Source organism: Schistocerca nitens, chromosome 2 (genome assembly GCF_023898315.1).
Source record: "Schistocerca nitens isolate TAMUIC-IGC-003100 chromosome 2, iqSchNite1.1, whole genome shotgun sequence".
Taxonomy (NCBI): Eukaryota; Metazoa; Arthropoda; class Insecta; order Orthoptera; family Acrididae; genus Schistocerca; species Schistocerca nitens.
The window spans coordinates 50,162,199-50,184,097 of record NC_064615.1 but is presented as its reverse complement, the minus strand read 5'-3'; positions in this window follow the sequence as shown (position 1 = coordinate 50,184,097).

Sequence of the window (21,899 nt, the reverse complement as noted above, 5' to 3'; positions counted from 1 at the left end):
GGTTGACCGGCAGTCTGCCGCACCTAACAGCTGCGCACTGGTGGCTCAAGTTAAGTTGATCATTTGAGGAGTGTCGCCGTTTAAGAGGGAACCAGGAGCTGGATTTTTTTGGAGAATTTAAACAGCTCAGGAGATTAGGATGTGTTTGCCAAGCATGAGGTTCTTCCTCTTTATACCTCTCTAACTACTCGTGTATACCTTGCACTCTTATTACCACTTCTCAGCGCGTTACGTTTAAGTTCTATTATTTATCAATATAAACTGTCGAATCTTAACTTCAGTAACAATCATTAGCCACTACACTTTCTGTGACATTTGGGTCATCCTTCCTTGTTGGCTGCGATAGCCGTCTACTGTAGCTGTCAGTTTACTTTGAATCTTGGGCGATTGTACATTTACTAATGGCCGTTGTTAATGTTTGATTGAAATATCCAAGTGGCCATTTATATTTAAATTTTGTGCCTTCCCAATTTGTCTGTTTGGAGGGGCGTGTATTTTATTGCTTAAGGGACTTTTTTTATTAAAGGTTACACATTACTAAGTGGCCTTGCAACAGCTACAATCACTGGAGTGTCTGGTGATCATTCCTGTATTTGGATGAAAAGTGGCCAGTTGTGTAATGGTTACCAAAGCTTGCAAATTGTTAGTAAATTTTATGGCTGTTGTTGTAGTTCATTTGGTTGATAAAACTGTTTGTTCAACCTACTTGTAAGCACACCCAGTTATAAGGTGTAATATTTGTTGTTTACTTATTCTAGGATTGAAAACAACTGTCCGCAGCTCGTGGTCGTGCGGTAGTGTTCTCGCTTCTCGCGCCCGGGTTCCCGGGTTCGATTCCCGGAGGGGTCAGGGATTTTCTCTGCCTCGTGATGACTGGGTGTTGTGTGATGTCCTTAGGTTAGTTAGGTTTAAGTAGCTCTAAGTTCTAGGGGACTGAAAACTATACAAGGCTTGAAAAAGAACAAATCTGAAGGTGAGGATCACATCTTGGCTGAAATGTGGAAATACGCAGATCATGATACAATAAAACATCTCCATAGTGAAGATTTGGTAAACTGAAACTCTGCCTCTGCCTCAATTATTCACCCACTTCATAAAAAAGGCGATAAGAGTGATCTGAATGATTAGCGAGGAATTTCTTTGCTACCAATGACGTACAAGATCTTTTCCAGACTGTTGTTAAACAGAGATGAATCAGTCTTAGATCAACAATTGGGCGAATATCAAGCTGGTTTCAGTACATCAAGATCCTGTGCTGAGCGATCCATAACATGAAATCTGTCATATCATACGCAATATCAAGATCAAAACGTTTGTAGTCCTTTCTTCGACTTTAAAAAAGCGTATGACTCAATCCAGAAACAATAAAGAACTCCCCTGCCGAATTTGGTCTAGATAGGAAAACAATCAATCTGATAAGCGCGACGTTAAATAACACAGTGTCAAAGGTCAAGTTCAGAGGCGAACTATCAGAACCATTGGAAATCTGTACAGGGATGAGACAAGGTGACCTGCTCGCTCCATTGCTTTTCAACTGTGTCCTGGAAAAGATAATCAGAGAGTGGAAAACAACCGTACCGCCAGGTTATGGGATTGATATTGGAAACAAAATAAATGGCCTCAGTGGAAACTGTTTGGTTTTTGCTGATGATCGGGCACTCATTGCAGATAATATTGACGAAGCTAAGGTTCAAGTGTCCAACCTACAATCAATTGCTGCTAAGACTGAATTCGTCACAAACATCAAAACGCTCCTCCTCATACTGAAATACAACAAGAGAAAATCAAGCAGTCGAAGAAATTTAAATATCTTGGAGAAATAGTTACACCTGACGGTTCAGAAAATGCAGGTGTAGAAGGAAGGTGTTCTAAGCTAGGAGGTGCTTTTCATCTGTGCAAAGACTTATACAAAAGCAAAAGTCTTTAAACCTAAAACTTTGTCATCATAACACCGTAATTAGACCGTGAGCGTTGTATGCATCAGAATGTTTAAACATGACGAAGAAAGGACCACTACGAAAACTTGAAATAAAGGACCGGAAAATTTTGAGGAAAATCCTTCGCCCTATCAAAGAAAACGGAGAATTCGGCGAAAGAAAGAACTGTGATTTATACGAGCATACAGAAGACATTGTTACCAGCACGAGGAAGCTTAGAATGATGTTTTTTGGTCATCTGGAAAGAATGATCCCGCAAAGACTTACTAATCGCCTACATTCATCAACTTCAAAACCAAAATCGTATTCAGAATGGGCAAGCGAAGTTAAATAGGATTTACAGGAAGCTGAAATTTAATTTGATGACATTCAGGATCGAGAAGTTTTCAGAGAAAAAGTCCGGATTATTAAAAATCTTATTTCGCCTACTACACCAGTTCCACGCCCTGCCTGCAAATGGTCAAAACAGAGAAAAGAAGCACAGTCAGCCAAAATGAAAATCTACTGGCAAAAGAGGAAAGCACAATCAGGGAAGAGATAAAAATCTTCGTGGTCCATAGCAGGCCGAAACGGTAGAAAAAAGAAGTGGCTTACTGTAACTGTAAGCACTTTTATGTAATAATTTACTGTATCGATTAAAACATGTTTTTTGGTGGATACGGACATATTCTAATGGAAATGTTGTTGTTGTTGTTGTGGACTTCAGTCCTGAGACTGGTTTGATGCAGCTCTACATGCTACTTTATCCTGTACGAGCTTCTTCATCTCCCAGTACCTACCGCAACCTACATCCTTCTGAATCTGCTTAGTGTATTCATCTCTTGGTCTCCCTCTACGATTTTTACCCTCCACGCTCCCCTCCAATACTAAATTGCTGATCCCTTGATGCCTCAGAACATGTCCTACCAACCGATCCCTTCTTCTAGTCAAGTTGTGCCACAAACTACTCTTCTCCCCAATCCTATTCAATAATTCCTCATTAGTTATGTGATCTACCCATCTAATCTTCAGCATTCTTCGGTAGCACCATACTTCGAAAGCTTCTATTCTCTTCTTGCCCAAACTATTTATCGTCCATGTTTCACTTCCATACATGGCTACACTCCATACAAATACTTTCAGAAATGACTTCCTGACACTTAAATCTAAACTCGATGTTAACAAATTTCTCTTCTTCAGAAACGCTTTCCTTGCCATTGCCAGTGTACATTTTATATCCTCTCTACTTCGATCATCATCAGTTATTTTGCTCCCCAAATAGCAAAACTCCTTTACCATTTTAAGTGTCTCATTTCCTAATCTAATACCTATCAGCATCACCCGACTTAATTCGACTACATTCCATTATCCTCGTTTTGCAGTTGTTGATGTTCATCTTAAATCCTCCTTTCAAGACGCTGTCCTTTCCGTTCAAGTGCTCTTCCAAGTCCTTTGCTGTCTCTGACAGAATTACAATGTCATCGGCGAACCTCAAAGTTTTTATTTCTTTTCCAGAGATCTTAATACCTACTCCGAATTTTCCTTTTGTTTCCTTCATTGCTTGCTCAATATACAGTTTGAATAACATCGGGGACAGGCTACAGCCCTGTCTCACTCCCTTCCCAACCAATGTTTCCCTTACATGCCCCTCGATTCTAATAACTGCCAGCTGGTTTCTGTACAAATTGTAAATAGCCTTTCGCTACCTGTATTTTACCCCTGCCACCTTCAGAATTTGAAAGAGAGTATTCCAGTCAACATTGTCAAAAGCTTTCCCTAAGTCTACAAATGCTAGAAACGTAGGTTTGCCCTTCCTTAATCTAGCTTCTAAGATGAGTCGTAGGGTCAGTATTGCCTCACGTATTCCAACATTTCTACGGAATCCTAACTGATACTCCCCGAGGTCGGCTTCCATTAGTTTTCCATTCTTCTGTAAAGAATTCGCGTTAGTGTTTTGCAGCTGTGACTTATTAAACTGATAGTTCGGTAATTTTCACATCTGTCAACACCTGCTTTCTTTGGAATTGGAATTATTATATACTTCATAAAGTCTGAGGGTATTTCACATGGTTCATACATCTTGCTCACCAGATGGTAGAGTTTTGTCAGGACTGGCTCTCCCAAGGCCGTTAGTTGTTCCAATGGAATGTTGTCTACTCCGGGGGCCTTGTTTCGACTCAGGTCTTTCAGTGCTCTGTCAAACTCTTCACGCAGTATCATATCTGCCACTTAATCTTCATCTACATTCTCTTCCATTTCCATAATATTGTCCTCAAGTACATCGCCCTTGTATAGACCTTCTATATACTCCTTCCACCTTTCTGCTTTCCCTTCTTTGCTTAGAACTGGGTTTCCATCTGAGCTCTTGATGTTCATACAAGTGGTTCTCTTTTCTCCAAAGGTCACTTTAATTTTCCTGTAGGCAGTATCTATCTTACCCCTAGTGAGATAAGTCTCTACATCCTTACATTTGTCCTCTAGCCATTCCTGCTTTGCCATTTTGCACTTCCTGTCGATCTCATTTTTGAGACGTTTGTATTCAGGAACCACACGTTTGTCTGGCCTCTCAACAGATACCCCTCCGTTGTGGTTGCACCTACGGTACGGCTATCTGTATCGCTGAGGCACGTAAGCCTCCCCGCCAACGGCAAGGTCCATGGTTCATGGGGGGGTCTAATGGAAAAGTTAGTTCTATTTTCATCATTCCACTGCTACAATGTAGCAAGCATTCAGCATTTTCTTACGGCTGACACCCAACGACAATTAGGTTGAACAACCGATATAAGATTATTATTTATAGATTTATTGGAACATTTTTAGATAACGAAGCTATCATTCTAGCAGTAAAGGTAGCCTTCTACGAAACAGCGGTATCGGCCGTTATCCGGTCGCCCGCGCTTTCAAGTACGCGCGCTTGCAGTTACGCCGCCGCCGCTTTTCCTAGAGCCGTCATCGCTAGAGAGCCTGTATAGGGAGAGAGTGGCCATAGGTGAAGTTGCCCGTGATTGGTTGATTAGCTTTGGCAGAAAAATGGCGCCAAACGTCTCTCGCGCGTCCTATGTTCGCCGTGCTCTTGAGTTGAAGTTCAGAGTGTAAGGGGTCCGCAGGCCCTTAATACTAAGTTTGCATCAGCACAGGTCGACAGGGCAACTATCGATAGTGTGTTGGGTCGCGAGAGCGAGAGTCAGTTGAGTCAGTGCTGTGTGTTGTATGTTCCCGCGAGGCGGGCAGAGCTGTGCAGAAGCCAGTAGTCGTAATAATTACTAGAATTACCGACAAAGGGAGTGGCAATCGCCGCGGTCTAACCCCTTTGTGTTAGTATTATACGGGAAAGTGAAGAAGTTTAAGCACAAATGTAATCAGTGATATTTGTGTGCCGTTATTGAGATTCCGCGTCTGCCGCGCCGGCATTATTTGGATTACAGTGTTGGATTACAGTGATTGTATTTTGCGTGTGACGATTATGAATAACGAAGAAACCTGTGCTGAGATTAGCCGTTATTATCAGTGTATGACGAAGGCAGTGGCTGTCTCCTTCTTTTGGTGTTTTTGATACGAATATAGGTCTTGATTAGCGAAGCTGTGTTGTTGTTCTTCTTGCCAACAGACAGTTCATTATTACAGCATTTGAGAAGGACAGAATGGAATGTAACAACTCCGAAGCAGTCCATTTCCGATTGCCAGCCCCATTAGGTACACGGTCACATTAATTAATACTTATATGGGCTGCTATTCAGATCCGCGAACGAGCGGATACACCAAATTATAAGGGAGTGTTACACCCTTGGCTTACCGTGAAAGGACAAGTGCAATTTTCGGACGAATAGTAAAGAACAATAGGTAATTTTACCTTGCTTAACGCAAGAAAGTGTTTTTTCAATTTGGAGCGAGACAGAGTAGGAACTTTAAAATCGCGACAAAGAACACTGTATTTTTGAACAATACGAAGTAATAATATCTTACGATTGTGACTAAACCTTTTTCTTGCCATATTAGATGAGAATAATAGTGTCAATAAACTGTGTTATAATGTGCAAATGCGTAAATTCGCGTGAAAAACTGTGAAAAGTGAACACTAAAGAAAGACACGTGTGAACATTAAAATAGCAAAACGAGCCAAGAATTCGTCAAGAAAGTTTTTTAAGAAGTGTTTAGTGATAGTATTTTGACTGAAATTGCTTTTTGAACAGTGAAAATCGGACAGCTTTGAGTGGACCCATAAACTGTTATACGGACGACAATGTGTTGTGGCGAAGCAATTATTGAGTGACGTCACGCAGACCCGTGTAGCAGTGGCGCCAAAGAGCTTCGTCCTGCGAGGTGATTTCACATGACATCCCACCACGGCGAGCGACGTGACTTCGGGACACCGAGCGCCGACTGGCACCTAGCGGCCAAACTACAAACTACGCCCGCCTGCAGCGCCACGGAGCGGCCGACAGAGAACTACAACGACTTGAAACAGCAGCGCAACCTCACGCAGCTCCAGCGGTAGTACAGCGCCACGCCCACCTCAAACGTCAAAACATCGCGACTCGCGGTAACGTCGGCTGGTGAGTGACGACGACTGGTTGACCTAACATTAAATTGCAGTGTGCAGTTTTCGCGATAAATAAACAGTTTTTAACTGATATTTACATTAGGAAAAGAGCCCAGTTACAGTAATTTCCGAAAAGTTTGCGAAGAATACTTTGTTATATAGCATACTTATTTATGCACACTGCACTGTCTAAATGGTAATTACACAGGTATGCTCATTGTTTTTGGGGATTTTACATTTATAGATCTTGTGAGTGTTGTGATTTATCTTATTTAAAACATTTTACATAAACTGTGTATGTGGAGATTGTTATTTGAAATTATTAGGTTTTGAGGGTTGTTATGTTCAGTACTTATGCATGTTGTATGAATTTTGGGATTAACAGAAAAGACTGCAGGTACTGTTTGATTAGCTTCATGGTAATTAGGAGTGTTTTGGATTATTAGAGGTTATTTTGTATTACTTGCCTGTGCATTAATGATAAACCGAACATGTCTACTGAAGATAAGCAGGTCTGTGAGGCAGTAGTTGAAAGGAAAGGGATAGGACAGGAAGACAGAGATGATTCAGGAATCAGTGATTATGGATTGTCATTAGGAAGTCCATCAGCACATTCAACTAATTATCCCGAGACACCGGGACAAACGACGAGAGCTAGGCTAGTTTCAGAGGATGCTGATAGGTGGTCGATGTTAATAGACTTGATAAAGAAGACTAACGAATCAGTAGAGAAGCGTTTTCAAGAAACTAACGTATCGTTAGAGAAGAGTTCACGAGAAACAAGAGAATCACTAAAAAGTTTACAAGAAAATAACACATCGTTAAAGGAAGATTTACAAGAAACTATAGCACAAGAGATCAAAACATCGCAGATGAAGATGGAATATAGTCTGAAGAAGGAAATACAGGAATTAGAAGAACGACTGAAGATGGACATCAACGAGAAAGAGAAGAAGCTACAGAAGAGCATAGACCAAGTCCAGAAAGACGTGGAGAAGGTGGAAGGAAAGTTAACAAAAAAGATAGAAGACGATATTGAAGAAACGAAAGCCGATTTGGGAGAAAGAATCAACGAAGTGGAAACAAATTGCAATCATCGAATCGCCGAGGTGACGCAGATGCAGAAACAATGCAATGATGCTGTTAAGGGGATAGGAGATAGGCAAAACCAACTGGCTATCAATCTGAGAAATGCTATAGCCTTGATGAGCAGTGATAATCGGTGCGTCCAAAATAATACAGGGCAGAAATTTAGACCGAAAGGAGGGTTGCACCCAATGATACTTATGAAATGGCTAAAAGGAGTTTTCCCAGCACATCTTAAGGACTCAGACAAGATTCAATTTGCAATAGATAGAATGCAAGGTGAAGCCTTCACTTGGGGAGTCAGGAAGAAGGAAGGGACTACTAGTTATGATCAGTTTGAAGAGGAATTCTTGAAGAAATACTGGTCCAAAAGTCATCAGTGTGCAGCAATTGAGGACCTACTCCATCGCAAGTCACTTAATACATGGAGAGGAACGTTGAGAGAGTTTGCCGAACATTTGTGGGAATTGAACGAGGCCTTGGAACAACCCCTGAGTGATGACGTAATGATATCAGCGATAAAAAGAAGATTGAATCAGAAAATGCAAGAAACTGTATCTGGGAGCCTAATTAAAAATAGGGAGGCCTTGATGGAAATACTGGAACAGTTGGAATCTGTTCGATCACAGGGACACAATCAAGCTAATGATCAAAACCGAGGGGGAAGTAATGACCCAAGGAATCATTTTAGTAATTCGTCTAATTATAGAGGAAGAGGTGGTGGCCATAGGTACAGGAACCATGGTGGTGAACGGCAATGGAGAAATGATTGGAGAAGGAATGAAGAACCAAGAGATCATGAGAGAAGATGGGGTAGGCGAATGAATGACACAGTGCACATAGAAGAGGCGGAGAGACTGGAAAACTGAATGACACTCCAGATGAGGTCCGATCAGGAGTGAGAGCTACAAGGACCAGGGTAAACCTACTAAGACACGACAATGGTGGAGATCTGAGAGAAGATCTACTGGAGGAAAGAAGTGGGATTCCCAAAGAACCCATGCTACCCATGATAGGGATCAAGTTATGTGGACTGAATATCGAGGCATTAGTCGATACAGGAAGTGAAGCATGTGCAATATTCAAAAGGTTATATGAACAGATACTAAAAGCAAATGTTAGCTTGCCTAGTTTCCCAGTGAGTGGAGTGAGAATTGTGAACGCGTTGGGTGCAAGGAGTAAACCTATTAAAGAACAAGTGTTGATTACATTCAAGATAGAGGGAGAAGAATACGAAGCAACATTTTTGGTGGTGGCCAGACTGAACACATCAATTATTTTAGGGATAGATTGGTTGAATGAAGTTGATGCAGTAGTGAGTTTTGATGAAGGCACTATCAGGGTCAAAGGAAGAAAAGAAGAGGTTAAAGTTTGCTGAGGGGAGTGGAATCGAAGAAGAGGAAGAATTCAGAAGAATAAATTTGTGTCATGAAGAGGAACCCACCATGGGATATGGGGAAGAGGAACTAGGAGGAGAAGTGTTGATATACCTTGAGGGATTAGCACGAGAGGATAGACATAAAGAGGATAAGATCAGTAAAAAGTTGGAGGAGATGACACACCTAGATGAGAGGACTAAGAAGAAATTAGCCACAGTATTATACAGGTGTTGTAAAGTATTTTCTCAAAGGCCAGGTATCATGAAAGGGGTGGAGTGTAAGCTAAAGATAAAGAACCATAAACCGTTCAATATAAAACAGTACTCCATTCCCTAGGCGAAACGAAGAGCAGTAGATGAAGAGATACAGAGGATGATGGACCTTGGTGTTATAGAAAGGGCCAACAGTCAATATAACAACCCCCTATTTGTTGTTGATAAGAAGGATGGAAAGGTGAGGATAGTTTTGGATGCACGAACAGTGAACAAAATCATCGAACCGGAGCGGGACAAACCAGAGACTATAGAAGAACTGATTCAAAAATTCCGAGGAGCAAAGGTGCTTAGTAGTATCGACTTAACTGCTGGTTACTGGCAAATACCATTGGCCACAGAGTCCCGCCAGTATACAGCATTTACTTATGGAGGAAGGTGCTATCAATTTAGAGTGTTGCCATTTGGGCTTAATGTGTCAGTGTCTGAATTTATAAGAGCGATGGATAAGATACTAGGCGAGGAGTTACTTAAGGTCACCGTCTACGTGGATGACCTCTTGATAGCGAGCGAATCATGGGAAGAACATTTGAATAGATTGGATGCAATCTTGGCAGCTTTTGAAACCGCAGGGGTAACTGTAAACCTGGACAAGTCGGAATTTGGAAAATCAAAGATAACATTTCTGGGCCATCCAAGGAGGGTATTTATCCTGATCCTAGTAAAATGGAGGCTATTAGAAATTTTCCGACTTCCTATAGTAAGAAGCAGTTGCGAGCATTCTTTGGGATTTGTGAGTTTTATAGAAAATTTGTCAAAGGATCTGTGCTTAATGCCCCGAGTATGAGGGAATTGACCAAGGCGAGGATGCCGTTGCATTGGAGTGCAGAATGCCAAACCGAGTTTAAGAATATCAAGGAAGCACTATATAATGCAGATATATTGTACCGCCCGGATTTTTCCAAGGATTTTTATTTAGGGGCAGACAGCTCTGACTATGGACTAGGAATACATTTGTACCAAATAGAGAGGAGCGGAAATGGTGAGAGTGTGAGAACAATAGCGTTCGGTAGCAGAAGTTTAAATGCTTGGGAGAGGAAATATTCGATTACTGAAAGAGAGGAATTGGCAAATGTGTTGGGGTTTAAGCGTTTCCGGTATTATTTGGCCGGGAGGCATGTGAAAGTCGTGACTGACCATAAGGCCCTTACATTTCTGACTACAAGCAAATTGAGGCATAGCAGACTAACGCGATGGGCCTTGGCATTACAGGACTATGACTTCGAGATAATTTATGAACCAGGAGCAACACACATAATACCTGATGCTTTGTCAAGATTACCAGCTGACTCAAGAGGAATGTTGGTGGACAGGCCAGAAGGAGAAGAAGTTACAATTAACCTGATGAGGGGAGTACAGTATGAAGAATTCATAAGGAAGTTCCTAAAGAATGTGCGTAGGGAACAGAACGAGGACGAGAAATTAAAGACAATTAAAAACAAATATAGGTGTGTAGGAGAGGAAAGGATTCGCACATTTTATTATATTCACAATGGGATACTTTATAAAAGAAACAGGGAGAGTGAGGAGAACTGGAAAATCTGTGTGCCTGAGCATGTGGTAGAAAAATTAATTTGGCACACACACTATAGTAATGCACATTATGGACCAAAGAAGTGTCTGGAGAAGTTGAAGTTAGATTGTGCATTCAACAACATGGGAAGGTGTATACGTAAAATACTGAGTACATGTGACACCTGTCAAAAATCTAAAACGACTACAGTTCAGCACAAAGGATATATGCATCCAATTGTACCAACAGCAATTAAGGACATAGTTGCAGTGGATTTCTTTGGGCCACTTCCTGCCTCACGAGGGAATTACACACAAATCTTAGTAGTGGAAGAACTGGTTTCCAAGTACATAAAATTTTACCCATTGAAGAAAGCTACTAGTAGAGCCATCATTAACCATTTTGAGAAAGACTATTTTCAAAAGGTGTGTATTCCTAAGCGAATTTTGAGTGATAATGGGTCACAGTTCAGGTCAAAGGAGTGGACAGAGATGCTAAATGAGCACGGAATAGAGCAAATTGCCATTTCTAGGTATAGGCCAGCTTCTAACCCAGCGGAACGAACAATGAAGGAATTGAACCGTTTGTGCCGAACCTACTGTCATAGGAAGCATGGTTCATGGAAATAATATCTGGAAGAATTTGAGCGGGTTAGGAATCACCTCCCACATGATTCTACAGGGTTTGCACCATGTGAAGTATTGCTCAATCAAGAACCCGACAGTATTTTTCGTGAGTTGGTAGTCTACCCACCAGGAAGTTCATTGACCTGGGAAAGGAAATTGGAGCTAGTGGAATTAAGTATGAAGGAGAAGGCTAGGAAAAGACAGGAAAGACACGACAAGCTAGTGAAACCGATAACTTACCGAGTGGGAGACCTGGTATTAGTAAAGGTTCATGCTAAATCAAAGAAGATAAACTCTGAAACACATAAGTTTAACCACGTTTATAAGGGACCGTACAGGATTACAAAAATTGGTCATCCTAACACTGTGGAGTTGGAGTATGCACGGACAAAGAGAGTGCATGGTAAGGAGCATGTGGAAAACATAAAAAGGTACTACTCACACGAGAGCAGAGATAACCCGGATGAGGAAGAGAAACTCGATTAGGGCAAATGTCTGAACTGAGAGTATTCAAGTTCCTTTGATGTAGTTAGGTAGGACATGTTTAGAACATTTAATTGTTAAACGAACATTTGAAAAAGGGAAAGGTTTATTTACATTGTGTTTTGTGATGTATTACAATTAGAATTGCATATTTCATATCGAAGATTATCTGAGAATAGGTATAAAATCTGTAACAACTATTTGTAGTGTAGTAATTCATATGTCATGTGTTTAAGTAATAATTTTTGAGTGTATATGTTATGTGTTTCATTTAATATTGGACTAGAGAGGACTATTGCTGCTTGATAAAAAATTATAATTTGGACAATGCCATATTTATGTGATGTAATAACCTTTTGTAGAAATTATTGTGGAGGCAGTCCACTACCGGAGTCGAGGGATTATTTTGATGAATTGTAATTTCCTTCATTATTTACACTGTGTGTTTTGTTGAAATGTAGCAATGTTTAAATCCCTTGCCGATTCTTTTTCGTCTGCGGCTCTAAAGAAGTTTTCGAGGGCGGGGATGTAAGGGGTCCGCAGGCCCTTACTACTAAGTTTGCATCAGCACAGGTCGACAGGGCAACTATCGATAGTGTGTTGGGTCGCGAGAGCGAGAGTCAGTTGAGTCAGTGCTGTGTGTTGTATGTTCCCGCGAGGCGGTCAGAGCTGTGCAGAAGCCAGCAGTCGTAATAATTACTAGAATTACCGACAAAGGGAGTGGCCATTGCCGCGGTTTAACCCCTTTGTGTTAGTATTATACGGGAAAGTGAAGAAGTTTAAGCACAAATGTAATCAGTGATATTTGTGTGCCGTTATTGAGATTCCGCGTCTACCGCGCCGGCATTATTTGGATTACAGTGTTGGATTACAGTGATTGTATTTTGCGTGTGACGATTATGAATAACGAAGAAACCTGTGCTGAGATTAGCCGTTATTATCAGTGTATGACGAAGGCAGTGGCTGTCTCCTTCTTTTGGTGTTTTTGATACGAATATAGGTCTTGATTAGCGAAGCTGTGTTGTTGTTCTTCTTGCCAACAGACAGTTCATTATTACAGCATTTGAGAAGGACAGAATGGAATGTAACAACTCCGAAGCAGTCCATTTCCGATTGCCAGCCACGAAGCGTTTTGTGATGGAGTCGGTGGGCCTACATGTTTGAAGTAAACACGTTAGTAATTGAACAGTATTGTTTTTGACATCTGTAATTCGCTCTGCAGACGTTCGTAAACGATGCCAGGTTGTGCTGCATTTGGTTGTTCCAATAGAGGCGAAGATGGATTTCGCATGTTAGCATTTTCACGCAATTAAGAAAGACGAAAGCAGTGGGCAGTCGCAGTCAACAAGGCTGACATAAATCAAACAGGAGCCTTGTGGAAACCAACCAAGTGCTCTTATCTATGCGAAGTAAGTCGTTTTTGCTTTTTACTACATATAAAACAACTTGCAATATAGATAGTTACATTTGAAAACAGACCTGTAAATTGGCTGTGTGAAAATTATTGTAACACATTATTCTTATAAACAAGGCATTTAACGAATGATTTCGCCATATTGTCTTGTGCTTTTGATTCGGTGAGTGTGTCCTCCATTACTCCACTACTGACCATTCAAAAGTCCCGCCCGCAGTTTGGCAGAAAAATGGCCGCCGTATCGTCCGGTTGGCCCCTCTCTCCCTATACAGGCTCTCTAGCCGTCACAGCACAAGAGCGCCGGCACGAACGATTACACAGCTGGCAAAGAGATGCAGTATTCCCTCTGCAGAACTCCAGCGGCGGATGTACTTGAGTTCTAACATTCATGCACTGAGGCCATTTGGTGTATTTCCCAGTTGAATAACATTTAAAGACTTTCATAAAAGTCAGAGCTCCCCATATTCTGAGTAGACATGGAATAGAAGAACGACAGATTTATAAATCTTTTTTACTGGCGTATATTTCTACAGTCAGAGCGATTTTTAGCAACTGACACTGCAACTACCGCAACAAAGCTATGTATTATTTACACTATTTGATATTAGATGTAGAATAATTATTGTCTTAATTCTCTCATCATGAACAGCTTCTGATCCTCGCTCCTCTACTACGAAATTGTCACACAGCTTGTATGGACATCACAAAAGAATTGAGGGGTGTATCCTCTCATACAATTTTTTAGACATTTAGCCAGCTCATTGGTAAGCTAATAAGGATGTAAGGTACACAAATTGTGATGCTATAGAGACTTGTATGTATTATAGCTTCATACCTGCGGTACAACGTAATAAATGCTGCAACTTCTGCACTATTGGCCACTAAAATTGCTACACCAAGAATATATGCAGATGATAAACGGGTATTCATTGGACAAATATATTATACTAGAACTGACAGGTGATTACATTTTCACACAATTTGGATGCTTAGAGCCTGAGAAATCAGTACCCAGAACAACCACCTCCGGCCGTAATAACGGTCTTGATACGCCTGGACATTGTGTCAAACAGAGCTTGGATGGCGTGTACAGGTACAGCTGCCCATGAAGCTTCAACACGATACCACAGTTCATCAAGAGTAGTGACTGGCCTATTGTGACGATCCAGTTGCTCGGGCACCATTGAGCAGACGTTTTCAGTTGGTGAGAGATCTGAAGAATGTACTGGCCAGGGCAGCAGTCAAACGTTTTCTGTATCCAGAAAGACCCGTACAGCACCTGCAACATGCGGTCGTCCATTATACTGCTTAAATGTCGGGTTTCGCAAGGATCGAATGAAAGGTAGAGACACGGGTCGTTACACATCTGAAATGTAACGTCCACTGTTAAAAGTGCCGTAATGCGAACAAGAGGTGACCGAGAAGTATAACCAGTGGCACCCCATACAGTCACGCCGAGTGATACGCCAGTATGGCGATGACGAATACACGCTTACAATGTGCGTTCATCGCGATGTCGCCAAAGACGGATGCGACCATCATGATGCTGCAAACATAAGCTGGATTCATCCGAAAAAATGATGTTTTGGCATTCGTGCTCCCAGGTTCGTCGTTGAGTGTATCATCGCAGGCACTCCTGTCTGTGATGCAGCGTCAAGGGTAGCTGCAGCCACGGTCTCCGAGCTGATAGTCCATGCTGCTGCAAACATCATCGAACTGTTCGTGCAGATGGTTGTGGTCTTGCAAACGTCCATCTCTATTGACTCAGGGGTCGAGACGTGGCTGCACGATCCGTTACAGCCACGCGGATAACATTCCTGTCATCTCGACTGCTAGTGATACGAGGCCTTTGGGATCCAGCACGGCGTTCCGTATTACCCTCCTGAACCCATCGATTCCATATTCTGCTAACAGTCATTGGATCTCGACCATCGCGCGCAGCAATGTAGCGATACGATAAACAGCAATCGCGATAGGCTACAATCCGACTTTTTATCAAAGTCGCAAACGTGATGGTACGCATTTCTCCTCCTTACACGAGGCACCACAACAATCTTTCACCAGGCAACGCCGGTAAACTGCTGTTTGTGTATGAGAAATCGGTTGGAAACTTTCCTCGTGTTAGCACGTTGTAGGTGTCGCCACCGGCGCCAACCTTGTGTGAATGCTCTGAAAAGCTAATCACTTACCGAGCGAGGTGGCGCAGTGGTTAGCACACTGGACTCGCATTCGGGAGGACGACGGTTCAATCCCGTCTCCAGCCATCCTGATTTAGGTTTTCCGTGATTTTCCTAAATCGTTTCAGGCAAATGCCGGGATGGTTCCTTTGAAAGGGCACGGCCGATTTCCTTCCCCATCCTTCCCTAACCCGAGCTTGCGCTCCGTCTCTAATGACCTCGTTGTCGACGGGACGTTAAACAACACTAACCTAACCCTAACCTAATCACTTGCATATCACAGCATCTTCTTCGTGTCGGTTAAATTTCGCGTCTGTAGCACTTCATCTTCGTGGTGTAGCAATTTTAATGGCCAGTAGTGTATCATAGTCTTCTTCATAGTTCATTAATTAACACCAACAGTGTCAACTTTATGTCCTGTTCCATATCTAATGGCTCTGAGCACTATGGGACTCAACTGTTGTGGTTATCAGTCCCCTAGAACTTAGAACTACTTAAACCTAACTAACCTAAGGACATCACACACATCCATGCCCGAGGCAGGATTCGAACCTGCGACCGTAGCAGTCGCACGGTTCCGGACTGCGCGCCTAGAACCGCGAGACCACCGCGGCCGGCCATATCTAATAATCGGGATTTATTGAAATAATTCAAGACAAGTATTTCTCATAGGTACTTATGTTAGAGCTAGAATATTATCTTTGCTGTTGAGAAGAAAGGTAGGTTAGAGCACAAACTCGGTCTCTTTGTTTAAGGACGAGGGTATAATAAGCCGCATCTTTTTAAAGAAACCATCTCGGCATATCGGGAGCGATTTAGAGAAACCATGACAAACCTAAATCTAGAGAGCCGACGGCTATTGAACCGTCATCCTCCAGAATGCGAGTCCAGTGTGCTAACCACTGCGCTGTCCGCAGCTCGTGGTCTTGCGGTAGCGTTCTCGCTTTCTGCGCACGGGTCCCGCTTTCGATTCCCAGTGGGGTCAGGGATTTTCTCTGCATCGTGATTGCTGGGTGTTGTGTGTTCTTCACGATCATTTCATCATCATTGACGTGCAAGTCGCCGAAGTGGCGTGAACTAAAAAGGACTTGCAATAAGGCGACCGAACTTCTCCGCATGGGGCCTCCCGGTCAACAATGCCACACGATCATTTCATTTCAGCACCGCCCTTTGCTGTTGAGTAATACTTGCTATACTCGTTACGGGAAGACGTACTTCAGATTTCCATAGACACGTGCCTCGTTTATTGTTAACCTCTGGTATCCCACTCCGGTGAGTGTGAAGGTTCGCTGGAAGGTATGAAACTCGATAGGAGCCGCTAGATGGCGCTGCTTTATCGCCAGGAAGGTACGCCCACCGTGATGGCTTATCAGCGAACGCGGCGGCCGCTTTAAAGCCAGCAGCACAGCAGTTCCGCCGTCGACCCCGGCGGAGCTATCATCTTCCAACGGATAGACGATTTACGACACGTTGTTCGACATCTTCAATATGCAGGCAGTATCGAACCACCTCCATGCCCAACAACTGATGGACCGTTATCACAATAATCTGTCCTGCCCTAACAGAGATCTTCAGCTACGTTAGACCTTAGTACATTCGACGTTCCCCCTACATTTTCGATCCCAGAGGTATAAAGGAACCATCTGAGAGCTCACACCAGTCCATAAGTGTCTAATAACGTGAAAATTTCCATTTACCAATAATGCTAATATCAGAGACCGCTTGCGGCGGAAAGACTTCAGTATTGCCCCTCCACCCTACACACACACACACACACACACACACACACAGAAAAGTCCCTCGATCAGTAGTCATTTCGTTGCGTTGTTTTACTGATCTCGCTACACATCGTTATATTGACTATTTTGTCCATTGAACTTACATCCTCTTGGTTATCGGCATACCACGCTCTTTGCTCTCTTTACATAGGCAAAAAAATGGTTCAAATGGCTCTGAGCACTATGGAACTTAACATCTGAACTCATCAGTCCCCCAGAACTTAGGACTACTGAGACCTAACCTAACCTACGGACATCACACACACCCATGCCCGAAGCAGGATTGGAAACAGCAACCGTAGCGACTGGAGCGCCTAGAACAGCTCGGCCACTCCGGCCGGCCTTATATAGGCACTTTGGGCATCATTTGTATGAATGCCGCGATAAAAAGTCGAATACTACTAAAACTGTCAAATGACTACTCACATGGGCAGTAGAGTGAAAGGCATTTTGGACATCTTTTGTATGGATACCGCAATAAAACGTCGAATACTGCGAAAACTGTCAAATCACTACTCACCTGGGCAGTAGAGTGGAACACCCTGTCATGTTAGTGTTTAAAGTTCCTCATGGCGTTCATGGGTTGGACCGGCTTCGTAGTGACAGTTACCCAAGCGGTTGCGCCACACCCCTCTCCAGACGAGCGTTTCGTTCGTCACCGCACATGCTGCCAGCGAAGGATCTATTCTGACAGCTAACTGCTGTTTACCGTCATTCTAACCTAAAAATTAAATGATTAATAGCCTAGAAGTTGTCACATTATGCTTATACTAACTTGCAAAACGTTTTCAGACAGTCATTGGAGACACTTAGTCTTCTTTCTAAGACAGCTAAACCAAATGTTCACTACTTGACAAAAAAAAAGTGAAACGTGTAAAGACATGTGAAAGTAACTACGTACACGTGGGATGTGACAGGCAGAACGGCCACGAGAATGCATTAGTGTTATTCGTGTTTACTATTGTTACTAGGCCTGGTAGGGTACACAAGGGGCCTGAACGGCGTCACGTACTCATAGATCACTGTGAAGGACAAGGAGATACAGCGTAATACACTCCTGGAAATGGAAAAAAGAACACATTGACACCGGTGTGTCAGACCCACCATACTTGCTCCGGACACTGCGAGAGGGCTGTACAAGCAATGATCACACGCACGGCACAGCGGACACACCAGGAACCGCGGTGTTGGCCGTCGAATGGCGCTAGCTGCGCAGCATTTGTGCACCGCCGCCGTCAGTGTCAGCCAGTTTGCCGTGGCATACGGAGCTCCATCGCAGTCTTTAACACTGGTAGCATGCCGCGACAGCGTGGACGTGAACCGTATGTGCAGTTGACGGACTTTGAGCGAGGGCGTATAGTGGGCATGCGGGAGGCCGGGTGGACGTACCGCCGAATTGCTCAACACGTGGGGCGTGAGGTCTCCACAGTACATCGATGTTGTCGCCAGTGGTCGGCGGAAGGTGCACGTGCCCGTCGACCTGGGACCGGACCGCAGCGACGCACGGATGCACGCCAAGACCGTAGGATCCTACGCAGTGCCGTATGGAACCGCACCGCCACTTCCCAGCAAATTAGGGACACTGTTGCTCCTGGGGTATCGGCGAGGACCATTCGCAACCGTCTCCATGAAGCTGGGCTACGGTCCCGCACACCGTTAGGCCGTCTTCCGCTCACGCCCCAACATCGTGCAGCCCGCCTCCAGTGGTGTCGCGACAGGCGTGAATGGAGGGACGAATGGAGACGTGTCGTCTTCAGCGATGAGAGTCGCTTCTGCCTTGGTGCCAATGATGGTCGTATGCGTGTTTGGCGCCGTGCAGGTGAGCGCCACAATCAGGACTGCATACGACCGAGGCACACAGGGCCAACACCCGGCATCATGGTGTGGGGAGCGATCTCCTACACTGGCCGTACACCACTGGTGATCGTCGAGGGGACACTGAATAGTGCACGGTACATCCAAACCGTCATCGAACCCATCGTTCTACCATTCCTAGACCGGCAAGGGAACTTGCTGTTCCAACAGGACAATGCACGTCCGCATGTATCCCGTGCCACCCAACGTGCTCTAGAAGGTGTAAGTCAACTACCCTGGCCAGCAAGATCTCCGGATCTGTCCCCCATTGAGCATGTTTGGGACTGGATGAAGCGTCGTCTCACGCGGTCTGCACGTCCAGCACGAACGCTGGTCCAACTGAGGCGCCAGGTGGAAATGGCATGGCAAGCCGTTCCACAGGACTACATCCAGCATCTCTACGATCGTCTCCATGGGAGAATAGCAGCCTGCATTGCTGCGAAAGGTGGATATACACTGTACTAGTGCCGACATTGTGCATGCTCTGTTGCCTGTGTCTATGTGCCTGTGGTTCTGTCAGTGTGATCATGTGATGTATCTGACCCCAGGAATGTGTCAATAAAGTTTCCCCTTCCTGGGACAATGAATTCACGGTGTTCTTATTTCAATTTCCAGGAGTGTAGTTTGAGACAGCGCTATCAGGACATCGTAGATTTCGAAAGTGCCCTCACTGTGGGTCTCCATTTGGCTGGCTGGTCGAATCGTCCAGTATCCACATTTATGTGTTGTTCAGCTGCGAAAGTGGCACACTGTTTGACTATATGGGCGCACGACGGCTGGCACACTCGTAGTGAATTATCCAGTCAACCACCTCTGACCACTACAAGGGCGGATGACGATGCTCGGAACCAAGCACTCTGTAACACATTCTCATCTGCGCCTGCTATCCTACAACAAGTAAAGAACTCCCTGCAGTATTCTGTACCACTCTTCCGCCGCCCCCGCCCACCCCCGCTACCATTTTGGTCGGAAACAAGGAGCAGCAGGATTTTGGAATTACTGTTCTCTGCGTAGTATGCCGTGAAACCACTACATACACGGCGGCGTTTGGAATGCTGCCACGAATGCGAAGCACGTACTGCAATCGAATCGCGTCGCACTGAGTAAAGCGATGAATAGCGATTCTGCACTACGCAGAATGACAGTCATTGGCGAGTATGGCTGCGACCTGGGGAGAGGTCCCATTCCTTTAATGTTTGGGAGAGTAAAAGCGGCATTACTACTTGCCTGGTGGTGTGGGGAAGCCATCGGGCGTGACTCCTGGTCATGGCTGGTGGTGACTTAGGCAACTGTGACGGCACAACATTGACATCCTGTGTGGTCATGTGTTAACTCCTATGCGGCAATACCGTGGTGCCACAGATGCTATGTGCCTCTACGAAGCGTCACTTCACGTTGAGGTAGACCCGTGGTCATCAAAATGTGTAAATGCATTACTGATAGAACATGAGGCCATTTCAGATGTACACTCCTTTCCAGCGCCAGTATTCAAGATATGGAGGACCGTTTATATTATTTGTGGGTCTGCGTGCCTCAGGAGAAGGTACAGAGTCTAAATCAGGCCCTTCCCAACCGAATCAGTGCACACATTCTCATAAGTGGCCACAAATTGTCACGTACTTGATATTGTAAAATAAGCGAAATAACATTTCATACCCTCTGCACCAGTGAAGTTTCATTTCGTTTCATCCTGCCGTTCTGGGTCTGTCATCTTATTGTCGGGCGGTGTACTAAACCAGCTACGCAAGTGACCCTGAGGGCCTTTTCACTACTAAACCTAATGCATTGACAAACTTGTTCGAAGGGAAGAAAATACTGCATTTATTTGTGGATGCTGTTCTCGAAGTGTGTAACGATAACTGTAGATTTGGACCTTGCTCAGTAATCGGACGACGTCTAAATCTTGGGTACTATGCAGAGGGTTGTGTAACCAACACACGTATCGGACATCTGAAACTGGGTATATAGTGACCGGATTCTGACAATACCAGGAACGACTCGAAAATCAATGGAAGCATATGGAGGGCGTTCCAACAAGTCGCTAGGTTGACAACAACTAGCAAAAGGTGACAAGTGTAGCGAGCAAACCAAAATCGAAACGGTAGTGAATAGGATGCGTCGACGTAGATACGGAATACAAAGGAAGAAAGTAGACATCCTGTTTGGAAGTTTCTATGACTATACCGTGAACGACGTTGTCAATTTTTTTTTTCATATCAAAGCGCATTTTCTTACGTGTTTACAAGGAATGGTGTGCCACTTGCAGTGCGAACAACTGTAAAACTATCCCAACCGCCAGGCATTAGAAATGAGTTTCACCCCTCATTAATATGGCTCTGAGCACTATGGGACTCAACTGCTGAGGTCATAAGTCCCCGAGAACTTAGAACTACTTAAACCTAACTAACCTAAGGACAACACACACATCCATGCCCGAGGCAGGATTCGAACCTGCGACCGCCTCATTAATAACAATCGGTTCGAAGCAAAACGGAAATTAGTACTGTCAGTCAACACAGGTCCAACTTCACCAGGTTTTCAGCGGTCGTTGCGAGAGGATATGCATGCAAAGGACACCCGAAGTCTTATGTTTGGAGCACAGCATGATTATCTGAGAATATCGGAAAAGAGCAGAATCGAAGCGTTTGAGAAGTGGTTTTACACAAGAGTTTTGAAAATTCGGTGGACCGATAGAATAAGGAATGATGAGATTCTCCGAGAAATCGGTGAAGAACGGAACATACGAAAAACAATAGCACGAAAACAGGACACCATGATAGGACTTGTGTAAAGACGTCAGGAATAACTTCCATTGTACCAGGGGGAGCAGTAAAGAGTAGAATCTGCACAGGAAGAGAGAG